This window comes from Opisthorchis viverrini (genome assembly GCF_000715545.1).
Source record: "Opisthorchis viverrini unplaced genomic scaffold opera_v5_29, whole genome shotgun sequence".
Lineage (NCBI taxonomy): Eukaryota > Metazoa > Platyhelminthes > Trematoda > Opisthorchiida > Opisthorchiidae > Opisthorchis > Opisthorchis viverrini.
Window position 1 is genome coordinate 2,001,543 of NW_008751685.1, and position 19,459 is coordinate 2,021,001.

The window sequence follows — 19,459 nt, forward strand, 5'->3', positions numbered from 1 at the left end:
ATTATCCACTCGATGCAACAACGTCTATATCACTCATTTGGTCTTGTATGACGTGATAGTCAATCCATGTGCGTCCAGGCGGCGCTACCAGAGTAGTGGTAATTCGTTTGCCTCATGTGTCCGATGAATAGGAGTTCAAATTTCGGCACGGTGTAATGCTGATGAGCTCTCAGTCTACTCGAATGCACGTTCGAGTCCTTCATGGTGTCTGGACACAAGTAAAACTGTTCAAGAGAGAGTGATATGGATACAAACTGGCAAACTTGCAAAGCTAGGCTGTTCCTGAGTCCACCGCTATTTGCCGCTTCACGAGGAAATGGTGCACTACTGTGCCGGTTAGCAGTTATTTCTAATTCTTTCACATCACTAGGATATTCTTTCTTCGCTACTGGGCTATTTTCGGGTGCAGTGCGAAACAAACAGCATACTAATCTAGCAAAGAAAGTGATCTCTGGTGTCACCGCCGAAGTTGTACATTTCTATTGAATATCCAATTTGAAATGACAAAAGTGCTGAATTCGAACTTGGTTAAGTATTAATGTCCGTTGACCTCGCCCATAATTAGTACACAGAATTCTGCACTAGATTTTCTTGCGAACTTTACCTTTCTACACTCACACCGATCGATCAGTCTCTTTTCTTGTGTTGTTTTTGCCACATGACGTTATAAATTGAAACACTTGTGTGATCGACTTGTTCTTCTCGCGTTTGATCCAAAGAACCCCAGTCCGATGGAGAGGGTCGTTTTTGATACGAACAGACAGTTCTCCCACATCCCTTTCAAGTTTCTGATGATTCCGGTACCACTGGTAACCAAGGTTAAGGGCACGGGTGTCTGCATAGACATCCAAGACGATTCTGCACTCGTCAAAGTGTAAAATATGTGTTGCCTGGTGGTTTCCCTGTTTATCGTCAGCTTGACTGCTTCAGTACGTGATTTGTTGTCCTGTGAAAACGGCAACTTATTGCCTTTTGTGTCCACACGAAGCTTTTCTGAACCCTGCATTGCAAAAAGCCTAATAACTAAGAGTCTTGCCAAGTAATCAGTCAGAACGTCTTTTAAATTGATCCGTCCTACCAATTCTGAGCAGGCATTTCCCTCCTCGGAGAGCCTACTCCCTTCGAAGCGTTCCACTGGCAGCAAGAAAATCAGGTTAGTTGAGAAATTTGTGTTTGGATGCAACAAACTGCTTTGAAGTTTCAAAAGGAGAGTTCGTCCTGTAAGTGACGCAACCACGCACGGAAAGAAAGAACTGATCACATTAGTGATCCCAGAAATGCTTACTCGAAGAGCTAGTTAACAATCAACCACGTGATATGGAGTCTGTGATTGAAGGATGAGTTGCGCTATATCCTACATAAGTACGAGTTAACCACACTATCGATCAGCGGTTTGTGACCTGGGGTGACTGAACTGACTCGTATGTGGTGAGCTTGAAAAGTTCCAGAGTTCTGTCAGATGCACACTGTTGACGATTCCGAATAGGGCTGAAGCAGCGCAGATTGGCGACGTTGTGGAATGTAGGTAGTTCGGGTGCGCTGCTTGGTTGTTGATATGTTCGCCAAACAATCCAAATGCCAAGCTCGGCGAACAGACCAACAACCAAGCACAGATTAGCTTCACTTACTAAACGAACTCTTATTTAAAAATTCAAAAACCTCCTCAAGGTATCAATAACCAATTGAAATTGTCGGAAAAACACCAACCAGCAAGTTGTTTGTGTGTGTGTGAGAGAGAGAGAGAGAGAGAGAATACGGCTTCCTCTCGGTTTGCAGTTCAATAGCTTTCCGTTCGTATTATGACCGGATGGACCATTCATGGGCTAAGCCATCAAGAAGTTCAATTTAGGCGGATTCTTCGTCGAAATCAGATTCGTCAACATCAGTTGTTTAAAGTGACAGTCAAAAGGCACAGCTTGATCAGCAACAAAGCTGTTTTGGCAGGAGACAACGACCTTTAGAAATAATCGCTTTGGTGCCACAAAGTCGCCCTGTCGAACAGCTGTTTTCCCATAGGAGCCTAATATCTGCTCCCCTTAACATGATCAGCAAGTCAGTCGGTGACATGCGAACACTTTAGCAGTTTCCTTTCCTCTACAACAGAACTCCGTCAAGTCAGTAGTTGAGCTATTGTTGTACCGCTAAGAAATTTTCATTGCCTGTTGGATTTCAGAGTGTTCAAGCTTCACCTGAATGGTCAGTAGAGCGGATCAGACATAGACCTGCCTCTCAATGTTATACCTTACAACAAAGGGATTCTTAGTCAGAATAACCACCGAAGTGGTCATCTAAACTCGCCTCCGGTCGTGTTTTAGATATTGCAGTGAGACTGCTCTCGGATAGGCTGTTTTACCAGAAAGGACGGAGACCGTTGTTGAACGAATATGTTTAAGCTTAATTTGAAAAGCTTTACCTCATTAACCCAACTGTAGTCGTTGGAGTAAATGATGAAGAACAGTGTCGCTAATTCACTTTTAAATAAGCATAGGCTAAGATTGTTTAGTCCTGCCGACAGAAATCAAACACTTCGGGAGTCCTTCCCACCGACTGAAGACCAGTAACCATCTTCCTGGCTGCGTGTTGGACACATTCGGCTTGACATTGGTCCTTTCCAAACCCGGTATAAACGATCTGGTTGGCGCCATCCGGCATGTCCGCCAGTGTCAGTCGAAAGCAGGAACGCTCGATAGACTATTGGAGCAAAGGCCATTCAGACGCGCTGAAAACCATCGTGACAGTGATCGAATTGAGAACAAATTTCAGTAACAAGAACCAGTTCCGTTCCTATTTTGACATCAACAAAGGCACCTTCCCACCATAACGTAAGTTTTCATTGGTCCAACTGAGCACGGTGTTGAAGCTTCTCAATAGGAACGTCAAGGTAGACCACCTAGGTAGCAGCTTCCCAATCAATATATAGGGTCAGACGAAATCCAACAAAACCATGGGAAGGTGGATCAATTGCACTCTGATGAATGGACTAAACGTGTGTGTAAATGTATGTCGTGTAATAACTGAGTGTTTGGTATGTGTACCACAATGTTTGTGGGTTGTAGGTGCGCTCGGAGTTTCTAGTTACCCGCATACACATTTTTCGCAGCTTAACAACTCAGTTTCGCTCAGATCGTGCAGCTTTGCAAATATCAATTAACCGCTCACCAGCACACTCACCGTCCTATGGTTGTTAGGTATTTAGGTGAGCAAATAATGCAGACATAGTGGTTCATAGATCGCTACACATCTCAGTGCTCATGACCTTCAAAGCCTGGTTTTGTCTTAATGACGATGATAGAAGTACGGCGTTATCTGCGGAATAAGCAGTTCGGTTAGCCGTTACGTGAGCCACTGGCCCAAATCCTACCTTTTGACTTCATGAACGCGAATCGGCCTGTCACTGTGTCATAGACAAAAATGGGTCAAAGCTAGTTGTGTGCATGCCCTTAAGTGGAATGGATCGATCAACCTTATCATGTGAATATTGATGGTGCGTCAGTTGTATTGACACTGCGTCAAGAAAACAGTTGATATGATGCATCTGAGTGTAAATACTGAAACGCTTATTCGACTGCATCGCCTGTAACATACTGTGTTGGGAGTTTGGAACGAGAACTCAAGAGATCTGTTGAATCGAAGGGATGGTGGAATGAGGTCAGATCAATCGGGTGCCTGTCTGGTGCCTGATTTGATTGCGAATTATTAGTAACGGTAACCGAAATGTGATAAACCCTGGTTTACCTTCACTTAATAGGATGAAATAATTAATATTTTCACTACTCATCAGGCGTCTTTTCGTCGAACTTAGCAACCAGTTTGCAAACAACTTATTATCGGGGAGACTACTCACAAGGTTGCTGATAACTCTTCGACATGAGTCGACCTGTGTGCACCACTTTCAGTTGCAGAATATCCTATATGAGAGATTCAGTTGAGTCTCTCGTGAAAACCAAATTGATTCACAAATAAGTGTATTTCTCGGGAACTTATTATCGATTTATGTTATATCACCAATACGAGAGTTTTTCGACATACTGTCAGCATAAAAAACTATACCACCAACATTTTAATTCCTCAAGAATGAAGTCGAAGATCTTTTGCTAGCAAATAACAGATTTTATTTATTTTATTTTTATACAATAGGATTTTATTTTCGGTCATTTGTGCGTATGGTGTGGTTGAATCCCGAGAAGGTCAGCACCGCGATACCCTTTTGGGGTCCATCAAGTGGGCGTAGACGAGATTGGTCGAGTGAACCTTAGGTTAGCAACCTTAAGCTGTTTAACGCAGTACAACGCACCAAACATATCACTCTTGGGTAGCGCAGGCTACGAGTATGTCCCAAAAGCCTGCTGACTTAACTGGATATAACATCTTTTGGCATGTGTGACGCATCTACAAATTGCAAGGTTATACCTCCGAACACGTTCCCCGAAATTCAAGAGGAAGCACTGAGAATTGTGCTTCCTATCTGTGTGGTTAGTCTTGTCTCGTTAAAACTTGTCTGATGACGTCAGAGCACCAATCTTGCAGGCTAGGACTCTAGTTTGCATCAATACGGCATCAAGAACGATACCACTGGATCTCAAGGGTAGCGGGTGCCGGATCACAGTGCCTGGCCGCATTGCTGTAAGGTTGCAAGACCTGGCCTCCGCGGGAGGATGACCTGAGGCGTTTTCAGGCCAAAACACTGATTCCTCCACTGCTGGTGTCAAAAGGTGTCGAGAAATTCGAAACGAAGTATTTAGAAAGTGTGTTTGGTTTACAGCAGATAATTCAGTCGACGAAAAACTTCAGAACTATAAGCTGTCATGCGCTACGCATGCGAACTCAGCAGGGTTGCTCCATACACTAACTGCAAGCCAGACATAGGGGATTGTAAGAGATTCTGAACGTTTTTGCCACTTCTCTTGCGATCTGCTTTTAGAATGGGGTCAATACGACCGTCGCTGCACTTACCCGGAGACGCTCCAGTAGCTTTCGCGAGCCTGAATAAGCATCTGAAGTCGTAGATACCTCAAAATAGTGAGAGTGGGCTAGCAACAATCCCGTTCCATCCACAACGCATTCGTTTGCTTCCGACTCTGAATGAGGACTGCTGTTGTGCGACATGAGTGGCGTTGATACCGGTGTTCGTTGCCAATGGTGACATCGATGGAGATAACTACGGCAATCACTATGACACAGGTATTAATTGAAGCAATGATGAAAATGAAGACGATGATGATGATGATGATGATGATGATGATGATGATGATGATGATGATGACACTGAGGAAGGGGGAGAGTTGGCCGACAACGATGAGGATGACATTGATGATAGTGAAGGTAATCAGGACGATGATGACCAGAATCCCGTGATAAGCGATGGACAATCTAGTGACTAGCCATCATGTTTACAAATTCCGATGGAAGTAAGGCTTAAATGACCTTCTCGTAAGAGAAAAATCTTTTTATTTCTGCAATCAGCTTTCTTCTGCGTCAATTCTGCACACGTCGAATAAGTAGAGTCCAAAGCACCTGATTCAGGGAACATGAACTTCATGATCAGTATTCTCAAACTCCAAAGTTATATCAGTTTATACGGAAGTCTTCGATTTCATGGACATTCCATCAGGCTCAAAAGTCTATTTATTGTACTCGTCTCTTCCCTATTTGGTTGGTAACCTTGTGAAAATATCTTATTGATTCAGATTCCACAAATGTTCACGACACATTAGTGAGGCTGTTGGGGCTGTTGGAATTGGTTTAATAGTAGGTCATCGAAGATATCCAACTTTCTTTGATTCATCGATCAAATTATCCGATTACCCCTTTACCCCGTGTAGTACCAGTTTTTACACAGCAATGAGCTTCCATTGGGCAATTTTTTACCTTGTCCAAAATCCAGGGCAATCTGGTTACCTGATTTCGCTAGTTCTGAGGTAATTTATCCCAATCAATTAGCTACCATCTCGGCATATTACGTAGCTCGGATATAAAGTGGCCCTGTCTTAAAATAGGGTAGCAACTGAAGTGGTTGGCAGTCGGCTGGTTTCTAGTAAGCATCTTCAAATGATTTAAAGCCGAGAGTAAGAAGTATGTATGCTAATCAACCTAAGGTAAGATGAAACCATTCAGTTTCTTTTGAGAACTCTCTTACACTGAACCCAATTTTGACACAGTGATCAGCAGAAACGTGAAGCAACACATTGTTCCACTACTCCCAGGCCTCTGACCTGGTTGAGTTGCACATTGGTCACTGTAGTCTAGACAGAGGAATCTTGGCAAGTAACTAGACGATCTCATTTCAATAAATTTCGGACGAGGGAGCCTTCCGATGGAATGGGCTAGATAGTGGATGCATTAAACCTATGACGGGGTTCCAGAATATCCAGGGAAGACCATTGTGCCACCATTCTTGTCATCCTGGTAGTTTTGCTTTCAGTGGGCGAGAAATTCGTTCAACACAGATTAGTGATAAAAACTGTTTTCAGTCTCAGTAAGTATCACTAACTGTGAAATTGGCCGGCAATATTGTAAGCCCCGGTACTGTGAACTGTTTGAGACCCTGGTAAGCTTCCACTCGAGTGGGCAACATCCACTACTGGTGTCAGGCACGGTTGTCCGCTTTCAAGATCTCTTTTTAACTACATGGAATCGACATACTACCTAAATAACCTGAAGTCTCTTTCTTTGATAGCTTGGAAATCTGAATGCTCCAGGTACTCTGGTTTAACGGAACTATTACTGTTACCGAAATAATTCTACCACGCGTTTTGATACGCATCCGAAATCTGCCAAATGTACGTTGCCGCTGTTCTACTCAGTACGACCATGTTTGGTTTGTTCGCTGAGCTAGGCATTCTGGTTGCAAACGTTTCACCACCAGTCAGTGTTACCTTGTCGGTACGTCGTTAGAGCGCTGTGTAGAGTGTAGCGATGTGTCAGTAACTGTGCGGTCACAAAAGTCACGATGGAACCCGGACAAGTCAGAGACAGTGGTCTCTCAAACACTGACCCATGGATGAGAGCAGGGGAGACCGAGCTCGCAGGTCAGCTGGTCACCGACCAATCAGGGTACAGGGTAACAGACTAGCCAATAGAATCGCCCGACAGAACAGCCAGTCGTGATCGAGGTCCAGTGCCAGCTGACAGTACGTGGATTGGTACACAAGGCACAATCACTAGCGCCCCGTTATGCCACTCCGCCCCCTAATGATGTATTGCAATGTCAACCCGATTGATAATGAAACGTTTGCAATCGAATCGCCCAGTTCAGAGAACAAACCAGACCTGGTTTTTATTGTTTCTAATTTGTGAATCCAACAACAATGCTGAGAGTCCTGACTGACACTGATAAATAGCGTCTGCCAATACTGTGATGCAACAACCTGAGGATTTAACACATCGACATGTCCTAGTCACATAATCCTCAGCGTCCTCGCAGCAAACTGAATACCTTTTCAACATCTGTTCATCAGATTTTTAGAGAAACCAAATTAATAGTAACTCGGTCCCCATGTGAATCCTCCCCCTTTTTCCAGCTATCTCCGATTTATTGGTGATAGCAGAAACCTGCATGTGTGAATCACATTTTTACTACCTGAATAACTAGATTGGTTGAACTGCAGTACACCAGTACGAAGTCTGAGACAACTGCTACCGACGAATACGGATTTCTTTGTTATCCATCGAGGAAAACTATCAGAAGGAGATAGACCGGTTGGTCTGTAATCTCAATCAGCTTCTGTAAACCACCCATGCCAGGAATTGCATTCTAGAAGTTCGGTGACCTGAAAATCACGTGATTTGAATGTGTTCGCTTGTGGTTGATCAGATGGCCGCTGATCTTTTCGCCCAGCTTGTTACTTAGCTTGTAAATGTTTCGTCCCCAGTCGTGGAGACATCGTCAGTCTGAGGTTGATGGAGTGTAGTTTGAACATGGCATCTTCGCGACATCAGTACGCAACAGAAGGTTTGATTACACTAGTCGACTGTTGCGAATGCTCGACGTGCATGCGAGTTGACCGCATGGAACGCGATGCTTCTTTCCAGGCTATAACTACCAAAAACAGTGTCCATGAATGGGAACAAGATGTATTCCTGAGAAAGAAAAAAGAAACCAGACGATGGGGACTGCCGAATTTGTCATCAGAATGGAGATTCGGCGATTTCTGAACACAGACTGTAAACCGCAACTAAGGATTCCTAAACCACCTGACGGATGTAAAAATTCTCCGTAGGCTTTTCGACTCAGTTATCCACAAATCTGTGACTTGTGAGCATAGAACTCATTAGAACAATGCGCTCTCCATGTGGTTCAGCTGTAATTAGGATGCCGAATAGTCTCAATGTGTGAAGTTTAGAAGTTATAATGCAAGGCCGAACAACAGTTGTTGGTCAAACATTACCTGAGTTCAAAAAAGACCATGCTTTTTGCTCCGCGAATAGAATTTATATCATAATAAAATGAACGACTGTGTAAAATAACAACTGCAACTAGGCTTTTGGGCACGACACCCACGGAGTTTGGTAGAAAACTTTGTGACTTTATGTGGTAATTCGAGAAGGAAATCCTGGGGGAAGTTAACAACACGGGTTTTGACAGCATGAAAGACAGCAGATGACACAGCAAATATGGGATGGAGTATAGGCAGTTGAAACTACGCTCATATTATAACCGAACACCTGAGAACGGGCAAAACTATGTTTAGGTGAAAACCTATTTATCGATCAGCAAACAAGCTCCTGTCCGTATAGGTAAAGACCATACCCACCATCATCCGTATGAAGCAAAGAGCCATTCTGGCCTCATCGCTCAAAAGTTTCAACATTATCCTCTGCATCCAGAATAAACCAAAAACACCGTGGCTTTATTTATTGGTACGTCAAATCTACATCCGTACAAACGGCGTATCTCAAGCTGCATTATATTTTCAAAGGGCTTGTTTAAACGTTCGGTATTTTCTAGCAGAGCAACCTTTCGCCTTTGACGCAGAAGCTTCGTCAGGTCAGATGAAGAGGTTACCGGGTTAGGGAATATACACTCATTTGCAAACTAATTTGGTTCTTTCGAAAGACTCACCTGGAACCCAGCTGAATCTCTCGATTGTGATGTTCTCAGACAACTGAATGTGCTTCACCAGACCGCCTCATGTTGCAGTCGCTATGATATTTGAAATATCGCGATACATGTATATCTTTGTAATGTACTACTCATAAGGTTGCTGAAAATCCATCGACAGCCCACGACCCGTTTCGCCCTTCTTGGGGCTCATCGGTAAGGCACAGTCTCCGGGTTTCCGTCAACCTTATGATCTACTTGAAATCAAAGGTTGGCCAGGTTTGAAGGCAGGCAGAGAAGTAATAAGACCTTTTCCAATTGTCAGTACAAAGGTCGTGCCCTTTAATGCGGCTGTCTAAATCTTATGAATCATCGGCCTGTGGGACTTGAGATTAATTCTGATCGAGTTAAGGTGCTCTAGTAGATGGCTCAGCCCGAGTGCCATTGGGAAATTTCGTTGATGCATGTGGGATTGTAAGTACTACCACGATTTAGTTGGTGTATGTGGGGTAAGGTGGGTGGGAATAAGTGAACTTCAGATCTTAGCTACTTCTGTTGATGACTCCTCTTTCTCGGAGCCGCACACAACCACGCGTCAGCTCGGCCGCTTTAAAACCACGCTCCACCGATCGCCAGTTCTACACCCTCTATTCTACTCCCAGTGGGAGGTCTGGCGATTCACATCAACTCGGTCACCAGTCTCTGTGGAGTGGATCGCAGTTCTCGCCTCCAAACTTCAACATTCGCCAAATCTATTTTGTGCCCCGTGTCCCGCCACTGATGAGTCTTTCGTTAAGGCTCCATATTTGTCCACCGTCCTCAGTGATTCGCGTATTTTTGGCTGCTATACTCTTCGATTCCGGTGTGAAGTACCTTGCCACCTGTCCTATACAGAACTTGGTGCAGTCGTTGCGTTTAATTTTGTAGACACCGTCCATGATGGTTCTGTTCGTCGACAAACGATCGTTCAATTGTACCAATGCAGAACACAGAAAGTTTCCTTCCTGGAATGCTACTCTTATGTTGCCCGTGCTTATAATCCTTCGGATGACTTCGGAGATCCTTGGTTTCTATGGAATAACAGCCATCGCTCTGTTGAGTTTCTCCACCGTAATTGATATCCAATGCAAACTAGCTCGATATTCACTATCCTGAACTTTGCTCTCTATTTCAATTTCGGACGCTGTCTGATCAACGTTTTCTGCGCACAGGTCCATTACTAGGCTAAAAATTGATGAAACATTACTAGCGAATACCAAATTGGATCGGCAGATGAGTAGTTCAAAATTGCCCCAGGAGCAGTTGGCTTCTGACACAATGTGGTCTTTATTTCCCCCCCAGCCCCCCCCCACCCTTTGATCTAAGAAGGCCGGTGTACCCGAGATTGACTCTATCTCCATACTAAATTTGATATATGGATTCTGGTCATTCATTCACTGAACTTCTCTCGTTTCATCACGACGAAGGTATCATCTACATAACGCAACGGGCACAAGGTTCCTGCCCAGGTTTTTGATTCAAAACGTTCCGTAAAAATATTTGGAGATCCCATTGCTAGGTCTTGTTCTCGAGTTCAAAACACGTATTTAAAAACGAAGTGAGTGAGATTCAGGCAAGCCTTCATACTTTCCACGATTTCATCTACCGCAACTGTGTGCGTTCTAAACTGGTGATGTGTATCGCTTGGCACAAAGTGAAATCGAAACTAACAAGAAGTTCATCTGGTTTCACGGTGTAACCCGCTACTCTGTTGACAAATTCACATGACTTCTGAATACAAGTAACAGATTTCCCGGTGGGGGGTTTAAAACACCTGCCAAGAATCTGGCCAGCTCATTGTGTGGGGTACCTATTCCGTCTACTATGTCTCACTGAGTTATCTGGTTGTTGGATTTTTGGTAGACCGCAATTGGTTTTGGTGTACAGCAGATACCTATTACCCTGCATTAGGTGGTTTATCACGGACCGCAAACACCTGGCAACATCAGCCTCCAATTCATTGAAACCCAGCTGTTGTTTTATAGTTGTTTTATACCACAATTTCACACCCTAACAGAAGAGAGCGTGAAAAAATAATCTTTTTCATATCTGTACTGTTAGAACTTTGATACTAAATTGAAATATGGGATCACAACACTCTGTATACCTAAACCGTCGACAGTCACGTGACCCTAGCTTGCACGCGTCGATGACGTCACTATCGCCATGCACATCTGCTACTGGAATCACGTGTAACAGGATATCGATGCTCATCTACGGTCATCTTTGTTGGTGTTTTTGAGTGAGATGATGAACAAATGCACATGAGAGCCACACTGTTGTCAGTGGTTTAGAATACAAAGCATTGTACAGACATAATACACTACTCATAAAGTTGTTGAAAACTCTTCGACAGCCAAAGAAATAATCTGATAGTGTTACATGCTGAGGAGACACTTTTGAACTTGAAGGTCCATATCGGAGGCTCTTCGATGGTTCGTTTCCAATTGGTCCATAGCTATTCGGGTGACAGTGCGTGGCACCTGATGGAGAGATGTCAAAGAACTCTGAACAACCTTATGAGTAGTGTATTGCGTCTATACGTGCATCGCGATATCACGAATATCGTACCAACTGAAACACGAGACTGTCTGAGACAGCAAATTCAGTTGCTTAAAGAGATCACAACCGAGAGATTCAGCTGGGTTCCAGGCGAGTCTCCCGCAAAGCCAAATTGGTTTGGTATTTTCGCTAGCAAAGTATTGTGTTCACCTGATCAATCTTGAGGGTCACCTGTGTGTGGACGACCTGTCTAAGCAATTCATTATCAGCCTACCGATCCACACAATGGTAGAAGTGAAGGCACGGCCAGACAAAGCGGATAGTTCCTCAGCTGATTGGTTGTTAGGACACTATAAGGACCAAGTCATACCGGAGGGCCTTCAGTCTCGTTTGGAACCGAATTGCTTGCCTGACGACGGTGATAACCATTTCAAATTTGGTAATTACCTTCAAATATTTGTTTCCTTCGAATTCCGCTTGAAGTGACCAGATGATTTTTGGATAACAAAGTTGGATTCCTCACATCCTAAAACGACCAGGGGTAGACCATGGTATTTCTGACCGTAGAAGGTCTGGTTTGAGTCCGCACATTGAAAATAGTAACTGAGGTCAAAATGCAAACTACTTTGATGTCAAAGGGAGACTCAAATGAATCCCAGGTGAATCTCTTGTTTTTTTTTATATTTTTCAGCTGGACGAGCTGCACTGAAATATGACCTCTTGTCTCAGTTGAGACGATATTCAAGATGGCAGAGTTTTCGTAGGACTTGTTAAAGCTCTGGCTCAGGTTCCTACACATTTCAGTGTACACATTCCTGCACTTGTCTTGCGTGAACCAGGGAAAAAGGAAATCGGGTTGATCAGACTTCCTTGGTTATCAGTTCCGATCGGAAATGCGACGACACGCGCTACGCAAACAAAAGTAGCCTAGAACCCAACCTGGACAAATTTGTACGTGGCGCATTAGGTTGATGGAAACTCGGGATTTACGTCACCTAATGAGTTCAGCTAGGCAGTGGCTGCCAACGGACTGTCCAACAGTTTTCGGCAACCTTATAAGTAGCGTACTGTGATGACAAGAAAACATGGTGATATCTTGAAAATTGTCCCATGAAACGGCCCTTGTGCAGGACGTTGAGCCCCTCACTAACATCAAATTACTTCACAAACGAGTGCGTTTCACCATCTGCGTATAATGTTATGTTCAAGTAGAACAGAAGGAAACACAGGAACTGGGCCTACCTGATGAGCCCGAAGAAGAGCAAAGACGGCTTTCGGGTGTCGAACAGTATTCAGCGACCTTGTGAGTAGTATGTTACCTTAATGATGGTGGTGCTAATAAACTTAGCTTCATTTAGTCAGTGAGATCAACTACAAGTCAGCCGGCTTTAAGATAGTCATAATGAGTACGTGTCATCAGAAGTGACCGTAAAGATTTGTGAGGGTCTTGACTGCCACCTCTTTATTAACATAAGTTCATTTCGGGGTGTTTAGTTGTGTATTTCAAGTAAAAACTCCATAGATAGCCAAGCACCGGTGGTGGACTCCTTTTACTGTGACATGGGAATTCCAAACCCAACATTCAGAAAAGCTGCCGGAATCAGATGTTGAAAACACACTTTTACGTCGTACTTATGATCACAGCGAACCAGTCCGTGAGACTGGTGTTGTAGCGTTTTTTTCCAGTTGAAACTGGCATACGGGTATATAAAAAGCTATGCTACAAATGAAGCCTTTATTACTTGGTTGTGTGAAGATATTTGGGAATTTTTTGAGAAGATTTCGTTCTGTAAGTGAAGCCGATTTAGACTGAAAAGCCAAGAAGTGTTGCACAGCTGTTTACTCCTTATCGGGAATCATCAGGGGTGTGCATCTCACGAAACTCCGAAGAGTCTCGAACCCGCGACCTCCTGGCTATCAGCGAATATACACTCATTTGCAAACTAATTTGGTCCTTCGAGACTCACCCGGAACCCAGCTGATTCTCTCGTTTGTGATGTTTCCAGGCAACTGAATGTGCTGCACCAGACCGCCTCGCGATATTCGAGATATCGCGATACATGTATAAATTTGTGATGCGCCACTCATAAGGTTACCGAAAGTCCGTCGCTAGCCCATGAGTGGTTTCGCCCTTTTTGGGTATTAGTTCGACCACGAGTGGCTTGTCAGCAGTATGAATAACTCGCACTTAGACAGGATATAATGCCGCTCATCCTTCGATCACGGGATTCACATCACGTGGTCACACGTGTTGACAGGCTCCTTGAGCAACAAATTGAAGCGTTTATCCTCCTCGTGAGTTGGAAGGATCTCGGATCCTGGTTTCGTTGATGATTATCCCGTTGGAAACAATGGTGTGATTAATTATATTGCGTAGTATACTACTATATTATTATACTTGGTGTTTTATCGTCCTCAATTTACCTCATTTGAACGAAATTTGTCAGATGGATAGTTGGATCGATGGGGATGGCCGGCAAATTGAAGCAATCAAAGTTTTTCTTGTGCATCTTGCTGCACATAACTTCGGGGGCTGTGCTTACTGATTGACCCATCAAAGTAGGCATGCTTACCTTATATTTTTCCGATTACTCGGCGTCGTAAACTATATGGGGATAATTCTCCTTCTAATTCCAAAAGAGATATATTTTAGATGTGACATGGTATTGGTTAGGCATGGGAATGCGTGTTTCTCCTGCGATATAGTCAAAAAGACTACTTTGTTTCAGTCGGATATCTCAGCATAACTCGTTAGATTGTGCAGCTACCCCGGGATCTCATGTGATAATGAATGTCACAAGGAACTTTTGGGAGCATCTCCCGCAAAAAAAACACATTTGGCATTTGTGCTCTGATTTCGGCCGTTTTGACAAGGTCAAATATTAAATCAAGGCATTTGTGATGTCATTCTTGGATGTTTTCTCTATTGTCTTTTAAACGCAATAGAATTTACTTCGGGATATCCGTGATTCGAAACCAACTTCGGAAGTTTGACTGCTCCCCTTGTAGGGTTAGCAAGTTAACAGTATTTCATCTCTCGTGCTTTCTTTGCGTGGCATCGCACCGAAAGGGTATTCGCTAGTAATGTTTCATCAATTTTTAGCCTAGTAATGGACCTGTGCGCAGAAAGCGTTGATCAGATAGCGTCCGAAATTGAAATAGAGAGCAAAGTTCAGGATAGTGAATATCGAGCTAGTTTGCATTGGATATCAATTACGGTGGAGAAACTCAACAGAGGGATGGCTGTTATTCCATAGAAACCAAGGATCTCCGAAGTTATCCGAAGGATTATAAGCACGGTCAACATAAGAGTAGCATTCCAGGAAGGAAACTTTCTGTGTTCTGCACTGGTACAATTGAACGATCGTTTGTCGACGAACAGAACCATCATGGACGGTGTCTACAAAATTAAACGCAACGACTGCACCAAGTTCTGTATAGGACAGGTGGCAAGGTACTTCACACCGGAATCGAAGAGTATAGGAGCCAAAAATACGCGAATCACTGAGGACGGTGGACAAATATGGAGCCTTAACGAAAGACTCATCAGTGGCGGGACACGGGGCACAAAATAGATTTGGCGAATGTTGAAGTTTGGAGGCGAGGACTGCGATCCACTCCACAGAGACTGGTGACCGAGTTGATGTGAATCGCCAGACCTCCCACTGGGAGTAGAATAGAGGGTGTAGAACTGGCGATCGGTGGAGCGTGGTTTTAAAGCGGCCGAGCTGACGCGTGGTTGTGTGCGGCTCTCAGAAAGAGGAGTCATCAACAGAAGTAGCTAAGATCTGAAGTTCACTTATTTCCACCCACCTCCCCCCACATACACCAACTAAATTTTCGTAGCGCCTACAATTCCACCTGTATGAACGAAGATTCTGAATGGCACTCGAGCTGAGTCATCATTTGAAGAACCTATCATCAATAAGCTTTAGACAACCACATAAACGGGCATGACGTTTGTACTGACACTCGGAAGTCTTACTGATTGGTTCTCCGTCTGCCTAAAACCTTGCCAACTCGATAACCTGCTCACTTCAGGATGCTTTCGTGTCAGAAGTGAAACTTTGCCCAGTTGAAACCTACCGATTGTTCACCGAGCCCTTCTGAAACGATGGCTTTTCAATCGGTTCTAAACGGTTCCTGCACTAGGGTTCACCTTCATAATAGTTCCAGAGGTACTCAAATTCATCCATAAGTAGGCATACCTGGGTAACTCCCAATTTTTCTAATTACAGAATGATCCAATCACATGGGTTTGCCCTAATAATTCCGAGCACGTAAGCTCAGTCCGATCCATAACTGTAACACTAATAACGCTGCAGTGGAAGCGGGAATTTCGACTGTTGACAGATCGATCAACAAACGGGCCAGGAAAAAAAGCTAGATCCAACAAACTGAAGGGAAGCACATTCAGTTGTCTGAGAACATCACAATCGAGAGATTCAGCTGGGTTCCAGGTGAGTCTTTCGAAAGAACCAAATTAGTTTGCAAATGAGTGTATATTCGCTAATTTCGTGCAATTTGGTTTCAAGTAGAACATAAAGTTGACGGAAACCCGGGGACTGCGCCTACCTGATAAGCCCCAAGAAGGGCGAAACGGGTCGTGGGCTGTCGATGGATTTTCAGCAACCTTATGAGTAGTACATTACAAAGATATACATGTATCGCGATATTTCAAATATCATAGCGACTGCAACATGAGGCGGTCTGGTGAAGCACATTCAGTTGTCTGAGAACATCACAATCGAGAGATTCAGCTGGGTTCCAGGTGAGTCTTTCGAAAGAACCAAATTAGTTTGCAAATGAGTGTATATTCGCTAAACTAAAGGATACTTTTCGTTTTCGTTTCAGAAGAGCTTGATGAACAGTCGGTAGTTTTCAATTGGGCAACGTTTCGCTTTTGACACAAAAGCCTCATCAGGACTAGTGGGCAGGTCACCAAACTGGTCAGGTTATGGAACGGACGGGGAACCAATCAGTAAGTCAGTCCTCTTCAGATTAGCACGCTAGGTCAGTGTTGAGTGTCAATTAACGGCTCTTGTCCGTGAGTGTGGTTGTCAAAATCTTGCGTTGGTGGATTGGAGGAGTTTCAAACGACTTCTGATCGGGTTTGGTTCGTTAATCTTCCACTTCAGGGTGCTTCAATTGACATCTCACCTCGGGTGCCACTGGTAGACTTTCGTTGGTCATCGTGGGATTGTGAGTACCCCGACAATTAAGTTTGGTGGGGAGGGGAGCGTAAGGTCAAGTGGAATTCAGATAATGACTACTCCTCCTTCTGATGGCCGCACACCAACACGTGTCAGCTCGACTAATCCTAAACCGTTCTCCACACGCTTGCCAGTTTGACGCCTTCTATTCTGTTAACAATGGAATGCTTGGCGATTTCTACTGCCTCGGCTATCAGTCCCTATGACATGGACCGTCGCCTCAAAACATCAGCATTTTCTAAATCTATTTAGTGTCCAATGCGTGTTCCGCAATTGCCGAGTCTTTTAGTAACACGTTTCTCGGCGGCCTGTTTGTTTTTCTACTCTCCAATTCTGGTGTGAAGTTCCCTGGCGTGTGTGAAGTTCCTGGGCACTTTTTCTCATCACCAAAGGCATAGTTCGGTTCATTTGTTTATGCGAATACTACTTTTGATTTTTGTTATTCTCAACTAATGAAAGTCATGTTGAATGGATACGTATTTGGCGTTTGAAATACGCCATGTTGTGAAAAAAACATTGTCAAATGTTGTTAGTTTTAGTTTTTTCATAACCTCTTCCCGCACCCGCTAACGTGTCACCATTATGGATGAGATTGAGTTGGAACATCCGTAAGCCAGCAACAGTTTGGTGAAGGCGAGGTATCCGTTTCAGACAGTTTTCATACTCCACACGATTACACAAAACTCTGGGCTGATTTTCTACATGAGTTTATTTGACATCTGGCAATTCGTTAGTTGTAAAGTGTGCATCTTGAAAAAAGGGGTTGGGTTTCAGGCTACTTTATTATCGATTAGCCTTGGTTAGCATTAGCTTTCTTCCTCCCTCCTACTTTTGAAACAATCTGCAGTGTACATACAGCGTTCGGGAACCTGGAAATATCAGTTTATTGTTGATTTGTTGCCTTCTTTCCAAGTTAGTTGCTACGTTGTGTACACTTCTCGAAGCTGCCAATTTGAATAGCCGAGGAACTTATGTTAGTTTCACAACTATGGATTTTAATACATAACCTGTGACCCGGAGATTCACCTACCTCCTGAGAGCAGTCGATAAAAATATCCGTCTCCGTTACCATCGATTTCCATGGACAGAATGTATCTGATTGCAAAGTTTCAGCGTGTCCTGTCACTCCTACCCGCCCACATTCTCCTTTCTTCCGTCTTCTACCTTTCTACTAACATTCTCCAAGCAAAATATCACGTGCCAAACCGTGGATCTGTGCTTATTTTTCCAGTCCAATTTTCGTCATGCGATCACGTGACCTCCGTTGTCTACTCCCTGCAGGCAAAGCCATCACGCGTGGAATGGCGTGCGAGCTAATCGGCGAGTTGGTCTGGAGATGTGTGTAGAACTGGAAAGGTAGTGCTGGACAAGTTAAAAACCAGTCGAGAACAAAACCACACGATAAACGATCGCTATCTTGTTGAACGAATGCCAACTGTTCGTATAGACGTTCCGCGGGTGACAAAACGTTTACTCCAAGTGATTTCTTCCTCTTCTGTCTGCCCACTACCGCTCGTTTGGATCCTGTGTTGTATCGTAAGTGGCCGTCTACTGGTTACGCCTGCACTGAGCCTGTCAGACTACGCGATAAGAAGGCAGGGGAACCGTGACACGGCTGTATTGTCAGGGCACAACGTACAGAGCTTCTGTATGGATAAATGGCCAATTAACGCCGTTCACTTGTCCGTTCTGTTCAGCCAGTTGGTGGTGTTTCGGTCGTGAACACTTTCAGCCCCACTCTGCTGGTCGTATGTTGCTAAACCGTGTTTGCTGCGCTCCGCCAACGCATTTGCTATCCGGAACGTGTGGTGCTGACCTTGGGGATGCGTCATTCTCTGCACTTGCTTTTTCTCACCTCTGAGCGCGTCCTCCTGACAGTTGAAATTCGGTATCGCATGATTTTAGACCTATTCCATCGGCAGGGGCTTTAAAATAGTGCATTCAGAACATTCATTAGATGAAGTGCTTGGGAAATAATAGTTATCCAATGTCATTTCTATTTTCACAAAAATGTATTAGATCTGAAGGTAAGGATCATCAGTGTATCAGCTTGGTCACCATTGCTCCTAATTTGCTCACAGGTATCGTCCTTTGTAAGCTTGCAGAGTCGCTAAAACCCAGTAGGACATACTTTTGGTCGTGGGTGCATTGGCCTCTGTTTTACCGTGTGGCAACGCCTCGAACAGTTGTTGTCTTCTTGAATTCGAAAGCAGCGTCCGACTCAGGCAATCACTTCGCTTTTTGGTGGTGTCTCTCCTTCAAAGGTATACCCAATATCTTCTTCTACAGGGAGTATTCCCCTGAGGTCATCACAACAGTGGTGTTCGTCAAGGCCACCTTTGCCACCTTTCCTCTTCAACTTCATATTTGAAAAAAAAAGTTTTCTACCCTACTTTAAAGACCTGGGACATAGGGAAGAGAGTGTGACATTTGGTTCAGGCAAAATGCACCCACCAATCTATGTGCTCTTCGTATTCAAAGCCCAACGTATCAAAACAAGTTTGAGCCATTACACCAGCACATCCGATGGTGTCATCGAGACCACTACAGACGGTGGACAGATTCACACATAGGGGTAGTTGTAACACATTGCATGACATTACTGCTGATAAAGTGCAGGCCAGGATCAATTTAGACACTTCTGGGATCAACCTGGTATTAGCCT